The sequence below is a fragment of the Cynocephalus volans genome, chromosome 3 (genome assembly GCF_027409185.1).
Source record: "Cynocephalus volans isolate mCynVol1 chromosome 3, mCynVol1.pri, whole genome shotgun sequence".
Taxonomy (NCBI): Eukaryota; Metazoa; Chordata; class Mammalia; order Dermoptera; family Cynocephalidae; genus Cynocephalus; species Cynocephalus volans.
Genome location: NC_084462.1, coordinates 56,861,871 through 56,884,356, shown reverse-complemented (window position 1 = coordinate 56,884,356; position 22,486 = coordinate 56,861,871). Strand labels below are relative to the sequence as shown.

Below are 22,486 nucleotides of genomic sequence, written 5' to 3'. Positions count from 1 at the left end.
AAAACCAAAGAATATTTGGAGAAATTCTCCCTGAAATGGAGGAAAAACCAACTGTACAGATTAAGAGGGCACAGTGACAGCAGGGGAAGGGACCGCGAATGATCAACATCAGAACATACTGGCTGAGTTATGAACTTTAAGGATAAAGAAGAAAACTCTTCAGGGACCCAGGAGAAAAAAAAATCATGTCAACAGCAAGGGGACAAAAAAATCAATCTGGCCTCAAATTTTTCCACAGCAACATTCAATGCCAGAAAATAAGTTGTGTGGAAAAGGGGAGCCCAAGAATATTACACTCAGGGAAGTTGTTCAGATTTACAGAAAACAAGGAAAAGGTCAGAGAAAATAGTACCCATGAGCCCTTCTTGGAAAAAAGACTAAAACTGCTCAGCACTGAAACCTAGCTAACTGTTTAAAAGGATTCATTTTCTTAAAAGTAAAATCATGACTCTCACACCAATATAAAATGAACACGTCAAAATTTTTGTTTAACTCATTAAATAATTAGGGAATCAATAATATGTTACAACGGGTTCAAAAGAAAATTGGAACCACACACCCATATACAGGCAAATAAGGAATGTAGAAATGGATTTACATATATATGCAAAACTGATCAATACCCACCCAGCAACAATCATTGCATTCCACTGGACATAGTTCATTTGCATTTCTATGGACAAGAAAATCATCTGCATTGCTATGTTTTCTACAACTTAGATTTGCTGAAAGATACAGGTACCCTAAAAAAGCAGATAACCCAGAAAGGTGTATTACAGGACATCCTAGTAATATTTGACTAGGGAGAGGGACCCATTTCAAAGTCTTTTTACAATTTTCTCTGATACAACCAAGAGATGACTCAACATGTAAAACTCAGAGACAAAATTGTGGTTTAAAATAAAAAATGGAATGGAATCTATTTAAATAAAGGACTCAGACTAAATACTGGGAGAATTAAGGTTGCAAAACAGAAGAATATAAGTGTTATAAACTTTGATAAAGTAAAAATGTTAGCATCAAAACCAGGAGCTGTTAAAAAAAGAGAAAAAAAAGATTTTTTAAAGAAACAAACAAAAAAGAGAAAAGAAACTCAGGAGCAGAGGTGGGCGAGGGAAGGAGGAGGAAGTGAAGGAAGCAGTCATCTCTCTCGCCCCAAGAAATGACCAGCCCTGCTCAGAGTGAAAATTTTGTTCTTTCCCAAGACTCCAATCTCTTAATGGATTTCATAATCTTTTTTCATTTTTTTAAAATTTTTTTTGTCGTTTTTTCGTGACCGGCACTCAGCCAGTGAGTGCACTGGTCAGTCCTATATAGGATCCGAACCCGCGGCGGGAGCGTTGCCGCGCTCCCAGCGCAGCACTCTACCAAGTGCGCCACGGGCTCGGCCCCATAATCTTTTTTCTTACCCTTAGAGAAATCCATTATGAACTAATATCTCTTGTGGAAAGTAGAAGATTAAGCAATTTTTCTGTTGTTGTTGTTAAACTCAAGTAAAATGAAATACTTTTAGTTTAAAATAGAACGGGTATAGTACAAGTTCATCTTTTAAAATTATTTGGACCCATATTATCTTTCTCTCTACCTGTTACTCTTTTCTTTTTATTTATTTATTTATTTATTTATTTAAAAAGATGACCGGTAAGGGGATCTTAACCCTTGACTTGGTGTTGTCAGCACCACGCTCTCCCAAGTGAGCTAACCGGCCATCCCTATATGGGATCCGAACCTGGGGCCTTGGTGTTATCAGCACCGCACTCTCCCAAGTGAGCCACGGGCTGGCCCTTTTCTTTTTTTTTTATAATTATTTCTTTTTTTCTTTTTCTTTTTTCCTTCTTATCCCCCTTTATTTCTCCAAACTTCTTTGTGTACATGTGACATTCACCAAACATTAACACGCAGTGGTGAGCTGTATTAAGCATCTACTCTGTGCCAGGAAGTTCTAGTTGCTGAGAATACAGAGAACAGAATAGATAAAACTCTTGCCCTCATGAAGCTGGTATTCTAGTGAGAGGAATTTATTTCCTTCTTTGTACTTTTCTGTACTGCTTGTTTTGTTTTGTTGAGAATGAGCAAATGTCATTTTTATGAAAACAATAGCCATCACCTTGTCTCTCACTCACACAAACACACACACACACACACACACTCCCAGAAGATTCTTCTGAATAGCAACATTAAGAATCACTACATTTTAAGCTGCATGCGTCATTGACATTTTAGTGTAAATAAGGTTCTCAGGAAGACAATAGGAGGACCCAGAGTCTCTGGAGGTTCCAGCTACAGATAAGATTCCCTGCCCACGCAGCCGAATTCTGGGAAGAGCTGAAAAGGGAAGCTGATTCCCCAGGGCATTCAGCCCTCTTGGAAGGAAGAACCATCTAGCTGCTGAACTCCTCTTGCCAGACGTGCTTGTCTCAGTCCTGGGATCCTAAGCCCCTGAGGCAGGTCCCCACTCTCCCTGGATGTGCCTGGCCAAGGCTCTCCCTGCCACAGCCGTGCTGAGCTTCCCCCCACCTCCATCACCTCATCAGCCGCCCCCTCCTGAGCGGAGCCCCAACTCCTGCCCCCGTCTATTGCAGCCTGAGCTGCCCTTCCCCACACCACCTGGCCTTTGCACATGCTTTTTCCTCTTCCAGAGCCCCCTTCCTCCGCCCCTTCCTCATCCCCAGGTTCTGAGGCCCCCTCCTCTGGAAGCCTTCCCTGATACACCTCCCATCCACAGGTCAGACCCCTCCTTGCTGCTCCCACAGTCCCCTCCCTCGGCTGTGGCCCTGCATGGCTATTCCTCATCCCAGAGACCCAGAGCCCAGCGGGGCCTCATGCCCAGGAGGCCTCTACCCACTGGGCACCTCAGCCAAGTTCCTGGCCCTCGATGACTCTGTTTCCTCATCTGAAAAAGAGAGACACGTGAAATGTTAGCTATTTTTAGTGTAAGGTTTGTCGAAAGAATGATAATGAGGTATGAGCTTCAAGAGGAGAGAGAGGGGAAAAATGAAAGGGAAGGCTGGCCGGTGAGTCACTCAGTCGGAGCTGGGTGCTGATGATACCAAGTTCAAGGGTTGAGGTTCCCAGGCTGGCCAGCCGCAGAAAAGTAAAGAAAGGAGAAATCATCGAGTCAGTAAGAGAAGAAAAGTGATAAAAAGATTCAATGGAAATAAAAAGCCTAACTTTCCTGGGAAAGCTGAGGGTCTGTGGGGGCCACGGGGCACTGTCAGACACCAGGGAGGATTCTGGACAGGGCTGGGACCCTCCTCCCCAGCCCCCATCTCTCTCAGCTCAGTCCCCCACGAGAGCCTGAGGAAGCATCACCCCACACCGGCTCCCATGGAGGTTCCCCCGCATCCTAGCCTGAGAGCCCGCGCAAGCTCACTGAGCACACACAGCTACAGGGCGAGCCCCCAGCACGCCCCGCCCACTTCTGCAACTGATGAGTGAGCTGAGGTCACCCCCACCCCCAGCAGGGCCAGGTGAATCTCAGGGCAGGTGTGGGTGAGGGTGGAGGCTGTCTCCACGGTGTCGCCTGATGCGTTCTCCTCCCCATCTCAGGGAATAGTGGCATGAACTCTTCCCCTCTGGGGAGCGCTCTGCGGTGAGGGCAGCTCACAACACAGAGCGCTGGAGCCACTGCCCCTCCCCACAGAGCGATCACGGCATCTTCCCGGACCCCTGACCCTGCCAATGGTCTACAACCCACCCAACCCCACCGCACCCCACCTCCACAGCTCCCACTGGGCAAAACTTAAGTCACCTTCACCTTTCTCAAACACCTACTCTGTGTACCAGGTGCTCGTCTCACCCGTGAGGTAGGTAAATTGTCCCCATTTTACAGATGAGGAAACTGAGGCAGAGTGGAGGCCACACATCTGGGACTGGCAGGCACATCTGGCTCTGAAGCTTTCCATCTCCCATTCTCAGTCCTCTGCCCCAGTGCCAGGCAATGGATGAGTGAGGCAAAGCAGGGGCTGCTGAGTCTCTGAGGCACACAGGATGTCCCCAGAAGAGGCATTTATGGCAGCCTCTAGGGGCATGGAATAGGGAAAGTGCACTCATAGTGCAAGAGCTGCCCGCTCCCACATGAGCACACTACGGGGAACCTCAGCACTCTGAATCACCCATACCTCGCTGTTGGACACAGACGTTATTTCTAGTCTTTTGCTAAGATGAGCAGTGCTTCAAAACTACCCTGTCCTACATCCTTTTGTGTGGGTGTAAGTAAGATAAATTCTCTGGGGGCCAGGCTCCAGCAGGTCCCACGGTCAGGACGCTGGGCCTTATGCCAGCTCGGGGCAGTTTCAAAGAAGGCTCCGCACCTAGGACTGACCCAAGCCCACACCAGAGCTAGTGGGTCCCCAAGAGGTGACTTCCCAGTAAGACTGCCCAGGAACCACCAGTGGGCTTTCTTATTGAGAGCTTTTTTTTTCCCTTTGGCATAGGGCAGTGCTGGGCTGCAGCCCTGGGTGCAGAAGGTACAAAGCTGGCCTGGGCCGAGTGTTTGCTATGCAAATCAAAGGAGGAAGCAGAGCTAGGGAGTACAGGTGTTCCTGCTGGCCTCCCTGCCAGGGAAGAAGCTGATTTAGGAGCCCCCACCCAGGCCCTGCAGGGGGCCTGGGGTTGCAGGGAAGGGACAGGCGAATGGGTTCAGCTTGTCCCTCAACTCCACCCCCTGCATTCTGGGAGTCCTCAAGAGTATCTAACGTGATGTGAGTCCCAACAGGTACTGTGACGGGATGACCATTTTCTTCCCCCTCGCCAGTTCTGGCCCCTCAGCTGCAGGGAAGCCTCTGGGCCTCCTCTGGGCCCATAGCCCTTTGGGTGCCTCCTCCCAGCCTCAACCCCTCTGCATTGTATTGTCTCCTTAATGATGAGCCTCATGACAGCAGATGTGTCTGGGTGACCATTGTCATCCCAGCACCCAGCACAGTGACTGGCACATCCTAGATACCCAATGCCCATGTACCAGTGAATGCCCCTGACAGCACCACAACCACAGAGAGCTGGGGCCTCCAGCGACAAAGCAGGGCCTGTCCTTGGGGATGACGAGAAAGGGAGTTCCACCGTTAGCACTCCAGTGGAGGCCCCAGCAACAGAAGGACAAGAGGAAGGAGGAAGAGAAAGGACAGCCTTCCTACCAGAGCCTGAGGCTAACCCAGGCCTCGCACTCTAGGCCAGACTGGAAGAAGCCAAAGCCAGTTTCCTTCAAATGCTGCATATATTCTGAGATAGAGAGTCCAGCTTCTTCTGCTTTTTTCTGAGCATTTCAGGAAATTTCCAGCTAATTGATTTAAGGGCTCTTGTGCCTAGGACTAGCAATTCTAATAAGCATTTGTGGAATCTCCCTGGTTTCCGACACAAGGCTGCGAACATCCCCACTCACCTCTGTTCTTGGTGAGTTTTACCTGTGTTTGTGAGCACGGTGAACTCATTAAACAAAGTGGGCTGTGCCTAGTGCCAGCTCCCTGACCAGTGGGGAACGGCCACTTCAATTGCAATGTCAGAAGATGCAATTAGGGGGGCCGGCCCGTGGCTCACTTGGGAGAGTGCGGTGCTGATAACACCAAGGCCACGGGTTCGGATCCCATGTAGGGATGGCCAGTTTGTTCACTGGGTGAGCGTGGTGCTGACAACACCAAGTCAAGGGTTAAGATCCCCTTACCGGTCATCTTTAAAAAAAAAAAAAAAGAAGAAGATGCAGTTAGGCCTGGCTGGTTAGCTCCGTTGGTTAGAGCGTGGTGCTGATAATGCCAAGGTCGAGGGTTCGATCTCTGTACTGACCAGCCACCCAGAAAAAAGAAAAAAAAAAGATGCAATCAATGGATCCCACCACAGAAAGTGACAGCAATTTGTGAAATCCCATTGCACACGCACATCCACACCTAGCAATTGGTCATTAGCACTTTTTCATTTTCCTCTAGCTTCTTCCACCCTTCATGAGTGGGGACTGGAAAGTCAGTTCATTTCAGCTGCTCTTGATGGCCCACTCCGAAAAGGATCTGGGCCGGGCAACTCGTTGCTCAATGGCTGTGTTGAGGGAATCCGGGCCTTTGTACCCGTGCCCGCTGCCTGGTGAGCCTCTCGTTTTTTTTCCCCCTCGCTATCTGTCAAAAGATCTTTTATTTATTTATTTTTTGGTGGTGGCTGATCTGAACCCTTGACCTTGGTGTTACAACATAGCTCTCTAACCAACTGAGCTAACAGGCCAGCCCTAAAAGATCTTTTAAAAGATATGAGGCAAAATCATGACTGTCATACATAGATTTAGAAAAAAAAGATTTCATTTTACTCCAAATTAACTTAAGGGAACCGTGCAGATTTTATAACCCATTCAAATAGAACCTGAAGAACACACACATAGACTGATCAGGAATACAGAAATGAATGTGCAAACAGAGGCAAAGCTGGGGGGGATGTCAGCCGGCCTTCTGCAGCACAGTTGTAATCTGAAGGTCTACAGACAAGAATGATTTTGCATTGCTATTTGTTACCTACAATTTACAGATCTGTAAAACAGCCTTTCTAGAACAGAATCAGATAATACAAGGGGTGTTCTCTAGAGTCTAGATAACGTATAGTTTTTCACAGGTGTACAAATATCTTCCTACAACCCTGACCACCCAAAGTCCTTCACCTGGCTGACTTAGCCCACACCTCATCCAGGAATCCTTCCCTCACTCCCAGACAGGATTAGCTGCCATCTCTGGGGCTTCCCCAGTCCCTCAAACTTCTGATAACACTGTTCTGTCTCCCCCGTCAGACTTACGAGGTGCTTAAAACAGAAGCTGTGTCTTATCCACCTCTCATTGTGCCTTTGAGAGCTCAAGGGACATAAGTTTGAATGAATGAATGAATAAATGAATGAATGAATAAATGAATGAGAAAACAAAGGAACAATACAGGGCCCTAAAACCAGGGTGGTTGATGGGGTACCCCTATAAGATAGTAAAAAATCCTCAATGCAACAGTTAAAAGTCAGCAGTCCTTCGTGGAAATGTATAGGCTTCAAGATGCATTTTTTTTTCTTAATCTTATGTTCGTTTCTTCAAACTCGGTCTTAATAAGGGCTCCTCAGGCTCAGAGAGTGAACAAGCATGGGATATGCTGGATTAAACACAAACAGGTGGTTTTCGCTTTCTTTCCTTTTAACCACAGGACTTCTGAGAGCCTTTAATATGTTAAAAGTGCCCTGTAAATCTCCCGAAGGAGAATGTAATGTTCTAGTGTTTTCCACATTTATCGGACTATAAAACAATTTTTTTTTAAGTGAAACAGAGGTGAGGGGTCTGGGTAATTCACATTGAGAAACGCCTATTTAATCCATCCTGCCCTGATTTATTGAATAATAAACGGGCTGGCTGATTGGCTTAGTTGGTTAGAGTGTGGTGCTGATAATACCAAGGTCCAGGGTTCGATCCCTGCACCAACCAAACACCAAAAAAAAAAAAAAGACCCATAAACTATTTCTGTATTATTGCCTGGGTCATCAGAATTCTGGTTCCACTGTCATTGCCCCTGTGGCCTTGGGCAAGTTACTTAATGTCTTTGTACCTCAATTTCTTGGTCTATAAAATAGGACTAAAAAGAGAACTCGCTTCAAAGTTCCTGAGAGGATTAAACGAGTTACTGTGAGGAAAACACTCAGCACAGCGCCCAGTACAGTATGTACTCAATAAATGTTAGCCGAGCATTATTTATGAGAGCACTCGCTGCCTTTCGGTGTGTGCCTTTGCATCATCGCTCTTGATTCTCACGACTCAATGAGGCCAGATGAGGAAGACGAGGCAGACGAGGATATTACATTTAGGAGGTGAAGTCACCAGCCCAAGGCCTCGTGGCCAGCAAGTGGCCAGGGTTCTTGGACCAGGTGCAAAGCCCCAAGACAGCAAGCTAGCCAAAGGCTTGGCATGATGTAGCTGCCTAATAAAGAACGGTTTCTCCTACCCCTTCCACCTCCCTCCTTCCTGTCCAGCCGAGAGCTATGCTGGGCCCCAGTCTCAAAGCCACCTCTGGCTGAGGTTATGGTGGGTGGATAGTGCTTCAGGCCAGGGACTCGCAGGTGGATGAACCTGGTCTTTCCCTTCTCTTCCTTGTCCTCTCTACACCTGCACCCCGCCCCTCTGCACATCCCCCTCAGTTTCTGTATTTGGGGATGTGAGAACCCAGGGGTTCCTCCCTTCTTGCTTCTCCTCAGCCATCCTGGAGACATGGCTTGGCTCTCGACACACAGAAGGGGCTTAAAAATGGTTCCTGATTCAAGGAGTGACTGAAGGAAGCCCATGCCTGGGGCTAGAGTGGGCCCGCCAGGCCACCTGCGGCTGCCCACAGGATAAACAAAGGCCCATGCCAGAGCAGAGCTCCACCCCAGGCCTGGCCACAAAAATGCTGCCCCAACTGAAGGCTTGCTCAGAGAAATGACTCAGCTTGAGCGTGCAGATGCAATTTCCACGTTTTATGGACTAAAGGTGTTTTCATAACAGCTGGGGACCATGAGCCAGAGGCGGGCTGTAAACAGAGCAATGATCTGGTCAAAAATGCCCGGGTCTGGGCCCCACCCACAAGAAGGACCTCTGGAACTGTGAGCTTCTCCACAGCGGTGCCTTCTCCATGCCCAGGTGATGCCAAGGTCTCCTTATTTTGCACTGTCAAATAGCACAGGTGCCCAAAATGACATGGAGGCTCCACCAGGCCACCTCCTTAACTGAGGACAGAGGCAGTGGTAGAGGCAGACATGCAGCCTCAGGGTCCTGCCCTGACCTCCCTGTATCCCATAGGGCTGGAAGCCTTCCACGAGCTAGTTTCTTGTGACTAAGAACCTGGGGAGCCCAGTGCTGTGCCAGGCCTCGGGGAGCAGTGCTGCTACACGGCCAGGGATGATGCCCCCCCAGCGACAACATCACACAGACCCAGTGAAACAACTAACCCTGTGAAACAAGGAGGGTCATGCTGAGGACTCAGACATAACAGGCTTTAGGAGGCTGGGCAGCACCACAGCCCACTCACCTCTACCCACCCATTCATTCACTCATTCATTCATTCATTCATTCATTCATGCATCAGCTGCTCTCTAAGTGCCCACCCATCAGCTCTGCCCAGACTTTCCCATCTCAGCAAATGGCACCCACCATCCTACCAGCTACTCAGAACAGAAACCAAGGAGTCATCTTTGACCCTAATTTTTGCTTCACAGTCATGTCCAATCCTTCAGCAAGTCCTATCTGCTTTAACTCCACACACACCCAGCATCAGCCCATTTCCTGGCCACCTCCCGAGGCCAAGCTGCTCACCTTTTGCGTGGACGCTGTAGCAGCTACCAACTGGACCCCTGGCCCTTTGGCCTTGGCATCTAAAACCCATTCTCTCATCAGTGACCTCGTCACAGCATCATTCTGACCATTTCTCCCCTTAAAGTCCTCTAATGGGTCATAGCAGATAAGAAAGCTTTTTAAAGAAATTAAGACAGAACGGCTTTGGCATAAAGAGAAGAAATGGACAGAAAAAGGGCCCAGAGACAGAACTGTGTAAAAATGAGAATTTTCTAGAGAGGTGCCACCAAGCAGTAGGGAAAAGACAAACTCTTTTATAAACGGTGTTGGGACAAGCGGTGATCCATATGGGAAAAGTAAAATTAGATCCTCACCCAACACCACACACACAACTCCAGGTGGATTTAGGACTTACATGTGAATAACAAAATGTTAACACATTTGGAAGAAAATATAGGAGAATATTTTTATGACCCCAGAGTAGCGAATAATTTCCTTTTAAAGTAAACTTTTTGTTTAATTACAGCATGCATAAAGAAAAGTGCACAAGTCATAAGTGTGCAGCTTGATAAAATTTCACAAAGCGAACCCAGCTGTGTAGCCAGCATCCAGATAAACAAACAGGACGTGGCTAGCTGCTCCCAAAGCCCCCTTGATAGGGAAGAATATCTTAGGCACTCAAAACATCAGCCGTAAAGGGAAAGATTGATGAGTCTGATGACACTGACACTTAAATCTTCAACAAAAAATGCCATAAGTAAGATCAACAGATATTGCCACAATACGGACTTGCAATACATATAACTAGCAAGAGATTAGTACCCAGAGTGTGTAAAGGACTTCTGCAAATCAAGAAGAAAGACAGCCAACCCGACAGAAAATTTGGTGTAACTTATGAACAAACCCCTCATAGAAAAAGAAACCCATATGGCCAATAATCATATGAGAAAGAGGCTCTACCACACTGGTATCAGAGAAATGTAAATTAAAACAACAATGAGATATTATGTCTCACCCGTTAAATTAGAAAAAAAAATAAAGCTGACATTACCAAATGTAGACCCCAAATGGGACTCCTTAAACATGGCCTCTGGAGGAGATTGGTAAGGCCACTTATCAGGTTCAAGGTGAGCATACCTGTGATCCGGCACTTGCTCCCCCAGGGATAGACTCTGCAGAAGCTCTCATGTGTGCACCAGCTGGAGGAATTGGGAGCATTACCACCAGGAGATACACAAAATATGATATAGTCACACAATGGAAGATGGCCTGGCAATTAACATAAAGAAAATAAAAGTGAATTCCCAATAAGGTACACTGAGCGGGACATGTGTGCAAGGCAGGACACCAGTGGCTCTGTGAGAGAGGTGGGAGCAAGACCAGTGCCCCTGCGAGGGGAGAGAGCTCCCTCTCCAAGGGGTTGACCCTGGAGAAGTGAGGCACAGGCTATCCCGTGAGCACTGGGGAGGATTTACACAGGAAGAAAAAACCTTTTTTTTTTTTTTTTTTTTTTGTCTCACTCATTTCACAGTGAAAAAGTTAAGCTCCAAAATGGAAAATGAGGGCTGGCCCATGGCCCACTCGGGAGAGTGTGGTGCTGATAACACCAAGGCCACGGGTTCGGATCCCATATAGGGATGGCTGGTTGCTCACTGGGTGAGCGTGGTGCTGACAACACCAAGTCAAGGGTTAAGATCCCCTTACCGGTCATCTTTTTTAAAAAAAATGGAAAATGAGGGTCGGCCCGTGGCTCACTTGGGAGAGTGTGGTGCTGACAACACCTTCCAAACCCTTGACCGTGGTGTTACAAGCACCATGCTCTAACCAACTGGGCTACCTGGCCAGCCCTGTTCTGTGCTCTTTCTGTTGCGCCCCACACCCCCTCCTCCCTGCCCTAAGGCCCCTCCTCACAAAGGCCTGGACTGGTGCAGTACCCTCTGCGTTGGCCTCCCTGCCTCTTGTTTCTCTACTCTGCATATGGCCTCAGAGAGACCAGCACTGTTGCCACACTGCTCCTCTAGTCAGGAGCACCCCTCGGTTCCCCTTAGCTCCCCACAGCTCCCCACTCACTAAGAGTCCAAACTCAGTGGCCTCCTGTTCAAGTGAGTAAAGCAACTATTTAGTAGGCTCACAGATTCTGTGGGTCCAAAATTTGGACAGGGCCCAGGGAGGACAACTTGTCTCTGAGGAGCCTCAGCTGGCATCCTGAAGGCTCCTTCCCTAACATGGCTGGCTACTGATGCCGGCAATGGATCAGCAGAGATCTTGGCTGGGCATCGACTGGAACTTGTACATATGGCCCTGCTGCGTGGTCTGGGCTTCCTCACAACATGGCAAAGGGGTTCAGAGATCGTGCATCCTGAGAGATGCAGAGAGAGAGACCTCATCACCTTTAATCACCTGACCTTGGAGGCCAAACAGCATCACTTTTGCCACATTTTACTCTTCAAGGCAGCCACAAAGGCCTGCCCAATTTCATGGACAAGGGAAACAGACTCCACCTCCTGTGGGGGAGTGACAAGGCACTGGAAGAGCACGTGGGACTGAGAATATTTCTGTGGCCATTTTTATTTATTTATTTTTTTTCAGGCATTCTGCCTTCTCTCCTTTTGTATTTTTTAATCTATTTTATATTATTTTAATGTTTTAAAGAAAATGTGATTTTATTAATATTATTTTTTTACATTCTGTGATGTTGCTGTGGAGCAGTTGGGAGGGAGGGGGAGAGGGGAAAGGGGAAGGAAATGGGATGGAAGAAGGAGGAAAGAGGAGGGGTGGGATGGAGGCCTGTGGCACCCACCTCATTCCCACAGGGGAGACCAGGGGACTTCCAGCAGTGGCTTGATCATTGCCCAGCTGGATGCAGATGTCATGGGGTGTGGCAAAAGCCCTTGCCCCCCACCACCCCAGCTCGGGAACCCGGAGCCCTTCTTGATGTGACTCGGTGGTTGTCGCTGAGGTGGTTGCACATGTCAGCGGGGGTGTGGCCGAGGCCCTCACTCCCCACCACCCCGGGTAGGGAGAGCCTGGGGTGCTTCCTGCGGCTGCTGGATGATCGTTGCTGGGCTGTGTGGCCATTTTTAGACAGTACACACAGGAATGCATTAATACTGGAGTGGGTCCTGGTAGCATCATAGGATGTCTGGGTGTGAATCCTGGTGCCAGTGCTTACCAAGAAAGGGACCTTGGGCAAGTGATTTCACCTCTTTGTGCTTTGCCCCCACCTATAGTAGCTGGGGATGTATTTGGCTGAAGGTAAAATGGCAGCTTCGTTTATCTTATGTGGAAAAGCCCAGATGTGTACAGCTGCTGATACATGTTTGGGAGCTCAGAGACAGGACACATCATCTTTGTCCCTGCTCTCGAAAATCTGCTCACCCAAAGACTTCCCCTTCGTCTCACTGCCCAGAGAAGAGCCACATGACCAGCCTGCCGTGGGCAAGGACAACAAATGGTGCACTAGCTCAGGGTCCTCAACCTGGGAGGACTCACACCTCTAGGGGTGTCTGGAAACGTGTGGGGTCATTTGGAATTGTCACACTGATTGGACATTTAGTGGGAGGAGGCCACTGCATGGAACAGTCAAACATGAAGAATCATCCTACCCAAAATGCCAAGAGCATCCCCCCCATTGCAAAACGCCAAAGCTCTTCCAGCCCCTATAAGTGGAGGCAATAGGGGAGAGAGGGCTGGCTGCGGGATGGCAGCAGCCCTTGTGTCTGCCGCATCTACCTCACGCGGCTGAGCAAGAGCATGTGGAAGTGCTCAGGTCAGTGCCTGGTGCAGGCAAATGTTGGGGTGCCCTGAGATCTGTGGATGACAACATTGTGGCCAAGGTTGGAGAGGGGACACTGCAGAGAATGAACCACTGGGGTGGATGCAGGCGGGGATGCAGAACTTCTCTGCTTGTGCTCTCTGAACTTCTTGCCTCTCTTGGAAGCCTGCCTGGGCCTCTGGGGATGCCCAACGAGTCATGCCACATCCCGCCATCCGTCCCCAACCGGTCCCTGACTCAGCAGCAGACGAAACAGGGCAGGTGAAAGGATGTGGGGGAAATGTCACTGTCATCACTGTAGCTTGTCGTCACGTAACCCTGGCCTAGTTCCCGGCAGGAAGTCAGCTCCTGGGTGGGCGTGGCCTAAGCCACAGCTCTTCCACTTGGCCAGCGAGGTGGCTCTCAGGGCCTCTCCCACTTTCAGGACTGGGGGACAGGAGAGGTCTAGATCTGACCCCCAGGCAAGAGAGAGAAGGTGTCCCCTGACTTGAGGACCTGAGAACCAGATTTTACCATTCCTGAGAGATGGACCTGGCACCACCCTAGCCTGAGGGTCCCCACCCACGGGAGAGACAGGTGAAGGAGTCTTCCCCTGCTCACAGCTGCAGCGCAAATCATAAGCTTTGCTTAACCTCATTTAAAGACAGTGTCTATTGTTGTGTTATTCTGATGATCAGAGCAAATCGTGTTCACTATCAGAAAGTTTGAAAGGCACAAAGAAAATAAAAATCCAGCTTCAAGCCCTTCATGTAGCAACAATCACTCAGCCTATTGGTGTATTTCCTTCCAGCCTTTTTTTCACCGTTTATATGTAAACTTCATGTATGTACTATTTTATATCTATAGGTACTATTTTATAACCAGCTTCTTTTCTTTTAATTCTATATTACAGATCATTTCTTGTTTTTAAACACTATAAACCAAGCAAAACCAACCCTTCATTCTCTCACCCAGTGTCCCCTGACCCTGTCATTGCCTGTGTGAGGGGGAGGGCACACAGGGATCTTAGGACTCGGGGAATGGGCCTTGGGAAGCCAGCGCCTGGCATGGTTACACATGTCTTTTGTTGCCAAGCAGGAGATTCACTGATCTGCCCATCCTGGTCCCCAACCACACTGGGAATCCCCTCCATGAATGGGAGGGGACTCTGACTATCACACACACACACTCACATATACACAAAGGGAGACCACAGAGAACTTGGCAGCAGTGGGAGACTGTTGGGAAATTTCTAGGCTGCTCCTCAGAGAAAGAGCGCACCCTCATTCCCTTTGCCTTCACTATACTCAGTAGACACCAAATTTCTCACCCTCTGAGCTTAGCCAAGGTATTTCAGTTCTAGTGACTACAGAGCCAGTGTGAGGTGGACAGTTTCCCACGGGAAGTTGTGGGTCACAGGCTGGGTTCTCAGAGTTGGAAAAGTTCCCGGGTCATAATCCCAGCTGTCCTCCCCGCGCACCTGCTATGTGCAGGGCACCGTGCCAAGCATTCCACAGAATTATTTCTTCCCTTCTTGTGACATCTCAGCAGGGGAGGCATCGTTATTCCCATTTAATGGATGAAAAAACTGAGGCTGTGCAAAATTAAGCTACAGGTCAACTTCTTCATCGATGGATCGGGAATCTGAGATCAAGAGAGCAGAGAATGACCTGTCTGGAGTGGGGGCCATCCTAAGGCAAGGCTTATCCTGCTGGACCAGGCCAGGCTGCCTCTCTCTCTCTTTTTTAAAAATTTTATTTATTGATTGATTTTTATTTTAAAAGCCTACTCACCTGGTATTCCCAGGTGGTCTCCCATCCAAGTACTAACCAGGCACAACCCTCAGCTTCTGAGATCAGATGAGATCGGGCACACTGAGGGTGTAATGACCATAGACCCAGCTGCCTCTCCTTGAGGACACCGGGGAGTTTGCCCTGGACACAGAACATGGACAGAGACTTTTTTTTTTTAAAAAAAGATGACCGGTAAGGGGATCTTAACCCTTGACTTGGTGTTGTCAGCACCACGCTCTCCCAAGTGAGCTAACCGGCCATCCCTATACAGGGATCTGAACCCGTGGCCTTGGTGTTATCAGGACCACACTCTCCCAAGTGAGCCACCGGCCGGCCCTGGGACAAAGACTTAAAGGGACGTGTTGGGTCAGCAGCCATGTCTCAGGCACCAGGCCTCCCCAGCATCTTCCCACTGCTGCCCAGCTGACTCACAGAGACCAGAATGTCCAAATTTTATAAGGTCATCCCAAGCACCCTGGGACTTCACGCTTTGTTCTTGTTGACATATGGGACTGGAATGCCTTCTTTGGTTGGGCATGAGGGCATGGGGAGGCACACATGCGCTCTGTCTCCTGGATCAACTGTCCAGTCGCAGGTGGCAGTGCCTGGGCCAGAAGTGGGAAGACTAGAGCTCAGACCTGCCTTCCCCTACTAATGCCCCCGGTGACCTTGGACAGGTCTCACTCCCTCCCTGAGTCCCAGGCAATCTTCTCTTCTGTGGAATCCTAACCCTGTGAAGGGCAGGGATGGTGAAGACACATTTTTTTTCCCTCACCCTCAGGGATGGTTCTACTGCCAGCAAAAGCCATTACACTTCACCTTGTGTGTAAATTGTGGTAGATGAGCAGTGACTGTCTGGAACCTTGTGGGGGGAAGAGCTCCACAGCAGTGTGGTGATCGATTAGCAATGTCTGCCATGGGCTAGGACAAAGTGGTGCTATGTGTGCTGTGTATTTGCCATCACTATGACCCCCAAGTGCCCTGACTCAAGTGGATCCTCGAGGAGTTCCCCGAATGCTCCCCATAGGTGAGGTGTCCCAATAACCCATTTCTGTGAAGACTGAGCCCTTGGAGAAATGATGCGGCTGTTGAGAGGGGATTTTGCATTGGTTCTTGCTTCTCAGAGCCACTTCCTGTCCCAGATACTGGCTCCAGTGATGCACCGGGGTTCATCTGTGAGGTCACAATTGCTTTCTTGAAGCTTGCAATTCTGAGGACTCTGCATCACGGAGAGCAGACCTCTCTGGCTGCCTCCTTTCCTGGCATTACCAAAACTCACACCCACTCTTGACCCAGTCAGGGATGATATACAAATTTAGAGCTAGTTGATGTGGCCGCAATGGAAGGTCACCTGACCCTCCCAGGAGTGCATTTTAAAAGCAGAAACATAAGTCTCTATAACAGTGGAATTCCAGATGTTGCAGTAGGGGGATGGGGATACATCCGAGGATACGGGGACTGCCTGACATTCCCCAAATCAACCCGTGCCAGTGAATGTTCATGCTGCCTTCACCCCACCTTTGTCACTGTTTGCTAAACCTGGAGTAGGTCTCTGCTCTATCTCCTCCTGGACAGTCTTGTTTGGCTCCAATAGGTGATTCCACTCCACCCTGTTTCCCAAGCCTTCTGGGTCGCAGGGCTCCCCGCCCGTGCTGAGGGCCAAAGGAAAAGCCCTGTGCTGGAAAAGTCATCAGTGGTCCCAAAACTCCCAGAGAATGACTTGGCAGGGGGGAAGTATTTTGCAGGATCCCAGAATTTTCCTGACAGCCAGAAAATTGGAGGCCCCGTAATCCCACCTCCACGCAGTATGGCTGTTCTTTCCACAACCCTCACCCATGGCTGCTCAGCTCCCACTTGAACGCCTCCAGTGACAGGGAGCTCAGTTGGAAGGGATGGAGGATTTAGATGTCTTTTATTTTATTTTTTTATTTTCTGGATGCTGGCCAGTACAGGGATCCAAACCCTTGACCTTGGTGTTATAAACACTATATTCTACCAATATTTCTTGTTTGAGTTCTTGTGTAGATTCAAGTTTTCTACAATGAAATCATTCTTTTAACAAATATTGAAGGAGCTCCTACTAGGTACCAGGCACTTTTCTAGCCATTGGAGATGCAGCAGTGAGCAAAACAGAAAGAAATCCCCGCCCACCCACGTATACCTGACATTCTAGCATGGGAAGAAAGGCAATAAACAAACAAATGAGAATACAGAGAATGTCCAATGGTGAAAAGTGCTATGAAGAAAAATGAAGCAAGGAAATGGGTAGGGAGGGCTATGTCTGCATTTAACATACTGTAGTCAGCCAAGGTGACATTTGAGAAAAGCCCTGGAAGAGATAAGTATGTTAAGGCTCATGGGTGTCATGGAAGAGAGATCCAGGCAAAGGTACAGCTGGTGCAAAGGCCCTGTGGTAGGAGTACAGTTGGAGAGATGAAGAAATAGCAGAGAGGCCAGTGTGGCTGGAGCAGAATGAGCCCAGTGGTAGACCGTGCGAAATGAAGTGAGGAAAACCAGAGACAGGGCCAATGGTGCTTACTTATGTGTGTCTTTTGAAATGCAAGCAACTAAAATTTTTAAGTAGGAAAGGGTTGGATTCTAGTAGAAGCGCAAACCCAGATGAAAAGATTGGGAATACACAAATCCAATCCAATCATGGTGAGTTAAGTGAAAACCATCCTGTATGATGGGACCACATATCCCAAGTTCTAATAGTGCCTGGCATGTCACTGGAGCCAAAGGGACAGGGCAATTTAGTTTTCACAATCAATTGCATGGGCCTAGGAAAACCGAAAAGAAACTACTATGCGGAGGAAGAAGCTTAACAGAAAGGGGCGGGCTGCCTGGGGCCTGGTGGGGAGGGGGGAAGGATGCCAGTATTCTTAGGCCTGGACCTGAGGAGGGGGGTGGTAAATGGAATGGTGCCATCCCCTGCTGCTCCCAGGGACCCTTGCCAAGAGAGGGGCTTTGGCAACCAGTGGGAGTACCCAGGCACTGGAGCTCGGGCATTTGTTGTGTAAACCTTAGTGTGAGTCAGTCTTCAGGAGCCAAGTTGGTGTTGGGTGTCCTGATCTTTGAAGGCCAAACCCACACTTTGGGGCTGCTATTAAGGAGGGTGGCAGCCAGCTCCCAACAGGACACCAGTGGGTCATCATCTTTGGATTGGAACTATTAATACGTCTGTTGCCCAGGAAGCACATGCAGCCCAGATATGCTCCCTGACTGGGACCCAGACCTCCAGCTCCAGGTCTGCCCGACTGCCCTGCCTCCCTCCTAGAGCTGGAGCTTTGTGGCAGGCTACAACAGGGAATAGGGATAGGCCCAGGACAGGGAATGAACAGGCAGTGACAGGAGAGGAGGTGGGAGATGAAGTGAGCAGGGCAGCAGAGGAAGGGGTGGAAGGCTGCAGGGAGCTATTGGCCACAAAGTCTGTGCTTTCATCTTGAGTACTGCACAGTCTCAGCCCAGGACAGCAGGCCAGGGGTTCTGCAGGAACACACATAAGGAGACCTGACAGAGTGTCATTGTTACAGTCACAGACACAGATCATTATCTCCTAAATGATATTTTTGGCATGTGCATGTTTATTTGCTTTAATACTGGGCAAGAGGAATCAGGGTCACATGGCCAGGCTTGGAGCACTTTTACCCAGGACTCCAGGGAAAGGGTTCCTCGGGAGTCCAGGCCCCAACAGAGACTGTGACCACCACACTCCACTCCCACCCTCTGCCCCAGGCCACATATATGCTGCCTATCCCAGCCCAGCAGGGCATGGCCAAAGTGAGTAATTATGGCAAAGAGCCATATGGCAAAGAGTGAGGTCCCTGTCTCCACCACCAACCCTAGTGGTCCCTGGGCTCACAGGTTCAAATTCTGACTGTACCACTGTAGCTGTGACCTTGAGCAAGTTGTTTAAACCCTCTAAGACTAAATATTCTTATCTGTAAAATGGGTAGTTACTTTTTTTTCTTTTTGGGGGGGCATCTGGTCAGTACAGGGATCTGAACCCTTGACCTTGGTGTTATAACACCACGCTGTACCAACTCAGCTAAGTGGCCAGCCCCTTGGTAGTTACTTTATAGGGCGGTTGGGAGGATTAAATAAGACCCTGCATGTAATGCGTTTAGCATGGTTCCAGCACATAGCAAGTTAGCCATTATGATTATTTTCATGATCATTACTGACGGCATGACCACCTTACAATTTATTGTTGACATAGGATTTCACTGCCCAAGTTTGCATTTGTGTTTATGATTATGTTGGCATCAAGTAGTCCTTTTTAATTGCTGCTGGCTAACAAGAAAAGGACAGAGGCGGATTTAATGTGTAAATGATGCGTTGAAGCCAAATGAAGGCCGAATGATGTAACAGCCCACTATGCAAACAAAAGTATTGCAGTAATTCAAATAGGGAAAAGTGGGGGAGAACTGAGTCATCCCCAGCACATGGCAGCATCATAAGCATGTCACACTCAAAAGAGGACCTGCTCTGATTGGTCAGTCCCATATCGCTGCAAGTAGCAATTTGGTTGCAAGTAGCAATTTAGTTTCAGCCAAACAACATCATTCTTCCTATTAAACTTATATTGTTACTTTGAATTTTACTGGGTTTGTAGTTTTGTTTATATTTATTATGTACATTTCTCTGATGCAGAAGTATTACTATGTTAAAAAACCAATTGCAATATGCTACCTTTTGATAAAAAAAAGGGGGCAAATAAGGATAGAGAGAGAAGAAAAGTTAAAAGAATAGAGAAAGTTAAATGTGTGTGTGTGTATTGCTTCTGCAAAAAGAAACACTGGAAGGATAAATCAGATCCAATAAAAATTGGTACTCAGATTTGAAGGGAGACTGCATAGAAGGGGCAGAGGTAGGAGCAAGATTGCTTTAAGTGTATTTTTCTATATAGTCTTGACCTTTGAATCACGTATTGCCTATTCATTTTGGATTGATGGTTGCATAGGAGCTATACGAAGAAATGTATACCTATCATCACAAAAAATAATTTATGTCAGCATTGGGGAGGGGGTGCAGGAATCTCCCATAAAGGGCATGTGCATGGCTCAAATTAGAGACCTACTGTGATAGCAAGACAGAGACCTGTGGCTTCCCAGGAGAATAATCCTCCTAGAACACTATCTGGAAATTATTCTTTTTCACTAAAAATGAGAAGATCAGGAAGATTGGCCCTGAGAGGACCCTATGAGAGAGAATTCAGCAAGCACAATGAGGTGGCCGTCAAAGGGAGGCCATATAGCCACCATCCCCCATGTGGGTAGGCCACCAGGAGCCCCTTAGAGAGCACTGCCCACTAATGTGCCTGAAATAGGTTCTAGATCCCTTCAGCACACAGGCAAGCACTGGGGCCCAGGGTGGCTGCCACCAGCAAGGCCCCACCAGCCTCAATCACCCTGGTCCATTGCCCCAGCGAGCTGCTCACATATGTTGCATGTCATGATGGGAACAAGTTGGCAAGTCCTGCCCCAGAGGACTGCTGCTGACCTCTGACCCCAGAGGCAAAGGAGGAGGCCACTTGCAAAATGAGTAGAAGGGTACCTCGTGGGCCACCCAAGAACCAGGCCACACCAAAGGCTGCATTGAGCCAGACAGCCATGCAAGGAGACTGGCAGCTCCCCTGCTTTGGAAAAAAATAACCTAACTGCACCAAAAGAAGAGCTGCAGTTAGGGCAGAGAGTCATCCATGAGAGCCTGGATTTAGGCCAATGTAGAAGGGTCACGGAGGCTGGCCGGTTAGCTCAGTTGGTTAGAGTTTGGCTTTGTAACACCAAGGTCAAGGGTTCTTGTAATACCAAGGTCAGGGGTTCAGTTCTCCATGCCGGTCAGCTGAAAAAATTAAACAATAAACATTATAGAGTCTTTATAAGCCGTACAGGAAGCCAGTGTGGGAGGGTCAGAAAAGGTTCCAAGCCTGGTCGTTTAGCTCAGGTGGTTAGAGGACAGCCTTATAACACCAAGGTCATGGGTTCGGATCCCGTTACCAACCAGCTGCCAAAGAAAAAAAAAGCCTCCTAGGCCAGCCAACTGGAAGAGCCCTCCCTTCTCGAAAGGAAGGAGGATGTAATACAATCACAATAACTACTGTAGCTGGCCGGGTGCTGTGCTGAGCACCTTACAGTTGTCACCTTATGAGCTGGGTACTGTTTTTACCCCATTTTTTTTTCTGGTGGTTGGCCAGTAAGGGGACCCTAACCCTTGACCTTGGTGTTATCAGCACCAAACTCTAATCAGCTGAGCTAACTGACCAGCCCCTGTTTTTACCCCATTTTACAGATGAGGAAAATGAGGTCCTGGGAGGTGAAGTAACTTGCCCAGGGGCACTCAAAAGAGTTTCAGAGCTGAATATGAACCCAGGGCTGGGCTGGTCACCAGCACATGGCACTGCCTCCTGACAGTTTGGAAAGGAGGAAGTTCAGTGATTCAGTGGTGCAAATACTATACAAAAATCAACATGTACTACGTGAGAATGCAGGTGAACAAGTCTCGTCCAAGAAAAAAGTCAAATGTGAATCAGAGCTGAGCCTCCCACAATCACGATGCCTGAGAGAATCTGTGTTATTCAGCCATAATTCAGCTCCCTTGTAGAGGCAAACAGCAGAGTAGTTTAAGTGTGTGTGCTTTCATTCTTACTCCCCAGGTTCAAATTCAGGGTCTTCCTCTTCCTGACTCTGAGCAAGCTCTCTAGGCCTCAGTTTCCTAATCTGTGAAATGGGAATAATAATAGCACCTGCCTCAAGGGTCATCATGAGCAATGAATGAGGCAATCATTGTAAAGCATTTAGCACAGTGCCTGACAGGGATGAGCCAATGAGCACTCTCCTTTGTTGCCAAGTCTCCTCCTGCTAAGGACACCAACAGGGGTGTGGTTTAGGGAGAGGTACCTAACGCCCACCTCAGTGGTTGGGTTGTGGGATCTCAGGCCTGGCTATCCCCACCAGCTCTTGTCCTGCAGGGGCCCCACTTCCCAGGATGATGTGTGGTATGTCTCCTGTCCATCCTTCCTAAGCCTGCTCAGGAGCCCACAAACCTATCTCTTGGTTTATGAAAGTCACTCAACTTCCCCAAGCCAGTCTCTCCACGAGTAACAGCAGGAGGGTCACCTGTGTTGCCTCCTGTGTAGGGCTGTTTTAAGTTCCCACTCTCACCCCCTACATTTCTTCTCCCCACAAAGTCAGAGCGGCCTTTACAAAGAGTAAATTAGTAAAATTCTCCAAAAATTGCCCATTGCTCTGAGAACTAAATTTAACATCTGAGCCCAGCCTGCTAAGTGCTCCATGACTGAGCACGTACACACCTCTCATCCCATGTCTTCCCACCCTTACCCTCTCCCATAGTGCTCCAGGAGTGTCTGCTCCCCAAACATGCATGGGCTCCTGCCCCAGGCCCGTGTCCTTGCTATTTCCTCTGCCTGGGGCGCCCTTACTCCAGATCTTCACAACTCTGCCTATTTCTTGAGCCTCAGCTCAAACATCACCTCCTCCCAGAGGACTTCCCTGACCACCTCAGGGAAAGTGGCCCTTCCCTTCTTCCAGGCACTCCCCCATTACCCTCTTTATTATATTTTTTCCAGAGTATTTATGATGATCTGAACTTCTTTTATTAACTGGCTATTCATCTGCATATTGTGTGTCTCCCTCACTATAGGTGGAGCACTGGAGGAG

General features: G+C 48.5%; 1 pseudogene; it reads right to left on the bottom strand.

The window, feature by feature from the left end:
* Positions 1-14,796: 14,796 nt before the first annotated feature.
* On the bottom strand, positions 14,797-14,911 carry LOC134374429 (5S ribosomal RNA; annotated as a pseudogene).
* Between the last annotated feature and the right edge of the window lie 7,575 nt (positions 14,912-22,486).